The 3948-nt window shown below is 39.6% G+C and overlaps 1 protein-coding gene across 1 annotated transcript in view; it reads left to right on the top strand.

Annotated features, from left to right (window-relative positions):
• The first annotated feature begins 400 nt into the window (after window positions 1-400).
• Window positions 401-3948, top strand: part of Ccdc73 (coiled-coil domain containing 73) — a 140016-nt gene continuing 136468 nt past the window's right edge. Inside the window, exon 1 of the mRNA XM_050146980.1 lies at window positions 401-538. The gene's annotated coding sequence lies outside the window, so the exon portion shown is untranslated. The remainder of the gene's footprint in view (window positions 539-3948) is intronic.

The raw sequence follows: 3948 nt of genomic DNA, 5'->3' as shown, positions 1-3948 counted from the left end.
GTTTCAAAGACTGTTTAAAATGGATACAAGCATGGCATGGTGGCGCACGCCTTTAATTCCAGCACTTTGGATGCAGAGGCAGGTGGATCTCCGTGAGTTCCAGGCCAGCCTAGACGCCATAGTGAGACAGTCTCAACACCTCCCTCGCCCTCATTCCCCTAAATAAAGATACAAAAGGCAATGGACGTTTAAAGAGAAGCATAGACCATCCTATTAATTTTTTCCTAGGCGCTTGTATCAAATAAAATAAAAATGTTTAACACAGTTTGTCCCAGGCCCTTGGGGACGCCCACTATTCTCAGTTGCGGCTTGTAAACCGGAAGCGCCTTTGGATGGGCAAAGATGAACCGGAAATGCTGAGCGGCGACTCGGAGCCCGCGGTCTCCGCTGAGGTAACGGGATCACCAGGTTGCTGTTGGGCCATTTAGGAGGCGACGCTGATATTTTCACCCTGGGTTCTAGAAAGGTTGCCCTGGACATCGGCCGTTCCGCCTTCCTCGTGCCGACTTTCCGGTCGTCAGCCTCGAGTCTCTGTCAGGTGTGTCTAGAACCTTCCACCGCCAGCCGCCGCCCGCTGCTGGTCGGCGCTGACGCCTGTGTGTAGTGAGAGACGCGCGTGTGCTGTGTGCTTTAGGGTTTTGCTTTTTACTATTTACCTTTTGGATACAACGTTGAATGTTGGCCATTCTTGTGAAAAAGTTTTAAAGAAGTTGGCTGCTCAGAGTTTTGTCACAATTTAATAACTCAGTGAATTGGCGGGATTTACGGAATAGTCCAATTATAGGGCAAAAATTCCTAGTCTCTAAATTATGTAAGTATGATTGCCTTGGAAATATCCAAGGAAATTTTTAGGTTTTTTTTTTTCTTTATTCTTCTAGTAATTTTCTTCTGTTAAAATTTAGGTTTTGAGTCAAGGTCTTGATTTGTAGTGCAGTATGACGTCTAACTCTTCATCCTCCTGCCTTAGCCCCGGGATGCAGGGACTTGACAATATTCTTTAGGTGTTCTTTAGGTGTGCTTTTTATAGACAGATTTAAATGAAAATTTTCTGGGAATAAAATTACTGTCTTCTTAATCCCTAAGATGCCGAATTGAATTATGGGTCTAAATTATTCCTGCATTGTCTTGCTCTTCTACCTCACGTTGAATTTTAGAAAAAAAAAAAAAAACCTGAGTGTGAACTGTGGAAGAATTTATGGGAACCGCATAGTTGCTGCCTTTCATTTGGGGCATGGAAGCCATCGAGAGTCGTCCATTTGGAAGAAGAATTGGACTTTGCTAATCTCCGGTCATTTTCTCTTTTGCCGTAGTTGTGACAAATGTCTATGACTATCTTTGTTTTGTACCTCAAGAGGCAAAAGAAACACGAGCCTCAAAATCAGCAAACTCTGTGTGGTGGAACACGCTCTCTAGTCTTTTTCAGTTCTTCGGCCGGTTTGTGTACTGACAACACTCGTCAGTTAATGGGTTGGCCTAAGGTGGTTAATGGGTTATGGGAAAAAAAATCAGATTTATACTTTGATAACATATGAAGTGTGTTTACGTGACTTGAGAATGTTTAATGGCTGCGTCGCTTTTAAATCATAGTGCCCACTAGGCGGCAGCATAGTGTTTTCAGTGTCGACTGCCTGTCCTAAACCCGCTGATGCTGTTGTTCTGACAGTAGTGAATTTCATATGCTGACTGCTTCTCCCGTGCCATGACCTGACCAAATGATTCATGCTGATACTGCAACCATAAAGTGTTCTAGGACATTGCTGTTTGTTTTTTTATTTTCCTTATACCACATCCAAAATGCACGAACAATAGATACTTTTCTATTTTATTTTTGTATAGGCAACTGCTCCATTAAAAGAAGTCCTGGTCAAGGTCTAAAACATTGATTTATTTTTATTAATTTTTTTGACATTTATTTATTTTTATTTTGTGTGTGTGTGTTTTGCCTGCATGTGTCTACCATGTTCATGCAGTACCCACAGAGGCCAGAAGAGGGTGTCAGATCCCCCTTGAAGCTGGGGTTACAGACTGTAAACAACCATGCCGGAGCTGGAAATTGAATCCAGGTCCTCCGGAAGAGCAGCAAGTGCTTGTAAACGCTGAGCCCTCCTCTCTCCAGCCCCCTACACTGATTTCTTGACTCATGAACGGATCATTCTCTGTAGTTCTACTCCACTGTAGGGCCCTATTTTATTTTGTGAAGAATTTATTAATGGACCGCACACTGGGACATGTGCAGACTATAGTTGAAGGAAGTGAATGACGTTATGATTGCTAAATTATTTTGTTAGTTGTGGTAACAGATAAATGAGAATTATATTATTTATTGGAAACTTAATCTGTATAATCAACTTAGGCCTATAGTGAAATGAAGAACTTGAACAGGTTTGTAGACGAGAATTCCCACAATATCGTTCTAGGAATGTAGCAGTACCTGTAGTAGTTAGCTCATGTTATCACGGTTCATATGATCCTCACACGGAGAACGCTTTCAGTTCCTTCACATCTTTGCACACTTCAGACTTATGTTTAGTTCATTTTAAAGTTTCTGTCAGGTTTTCTATCCCTCATAAAACTTGCTGAAAAGAGTAATCTTTCAAGAAACTCAAAATGTCCTTTTATGATTTTTCTAATACAGTAATTTAAATATTTATCAAATACTGTTTTCGAGATTTTAGAGCTAAATGAATATTTTACAAATAGCTAATGAAAGACAACATTATGACAAAATTATAAATTAATAAAGAACAGAAGATATTTTTAATTTTTTTTTTTATGATCACTGGTGTTTTGCCTACATCTATGTTTGTGTGATGGTGTCAGAAGTCCTGAACTGGAGTTATAGACAGTTGTGAGCTGCCATGTGGATGCTGGGAATTAAACCCAGGTTCTTTGGAAGAGCAGCTAGTGGTCTTAACTACTGAGCCATCTCTCTATCCCTCAAAACAGAACTATATAGAATAGGTCCTAAGAAAATGGGTTTATATGTAAGATGCTAATCACATGGTCTGAACCATAGGTGTAGCTTAGAAAAACAAGAAGTGAGGCATTCATTAGAAAAGGTTCACTTAGGAAGACTGGAGGGGCCGTTCAGCAGTTAAGAGCACTTGCTGCTCTTCCAGGGAGGGGACCAGGGTCTGCTTCCTAGCACCCATGTCAGGGGTCTCAAAATTTCCTATAACTCCAGTTCCAGAGGGTCCAGTGACTCTTCTGGCCTCTAAAGGCACCCACACAATCATGACGTATACATATATACACATAATTAGAAATGAAGATAAATATTAGTAAATACATAAAATGTAAAATTTTATTTGTTTTATTTATTTTTTTGTGGCAACCTTGTTTATTTTCTTATTTAAAATATTTCTTCCATTTATGCCTTTAATTATTCTCTTTTCTCTTCTGAAATAACCTTGCCTAATTTTTCATTTTACTAATGTTCTGACTTTTTAGATTTGAAGCCTCAGCCTAGAAGTCACTTGCTTCTGTAAGTCTCACCTTCCCAAGATATCCTTGATTTTCCAATGCTGGCTTTGATGTTCTTTCCTTGTGCTTCTGTAATATTCCCTGCAGATCTTTGCTGTCATACATGATCAAATTGTTACAATTTTATTTTATATGTACTTATGTTTCTGTTTTAGAATTCCTTGAGGAAAAAGTAAGTCTGCGTGCCTATCTGTCTGTCTGCTTTCTTATTTTAAGATCAAGTTTTGCTATTTAGTTCAGGCAGGCCTGAATTAAATTCTCCTTGTAGCTAGCCTTGAACTCAGAATCCCCCTGCCTCAGTCTCCTGAGTGGCAGGTTCTGGGAAGATGGAACTTTTAGACTCAACTTCTATTCTTTTAAATCTGTTCTTGTTTTTAGTGGTTTTTTTTTATGTGAAAGGTTGTTTGCCTGTATATATGTGTACCATGTGCATATCTGGTGTCCTCAGAGACCAGAAGAGGTTGT

This window comes from Alexandromys fortis, unplaced genomic scaffold, assembly GCF_014885135.2.
Source record: "Alexandromys fortis isolate MF-2015 unplaced genomic scaffold, M_Fortis_MF-2015_v1.1 scaffold_12, whole genome shotgun sequence".
NCBI classification, from domain to species: domain Eukaryota; kingdom Metazoa; phylum Chordata; class Mammalia; order Rodentia; family Cricetidae; genus Alexandromys; species Alexandromys fortis.
Note: the sequence above shows the minus strand (reverse complement) of the source record. Positions and strands in the feature narration are given on the sequence as shown.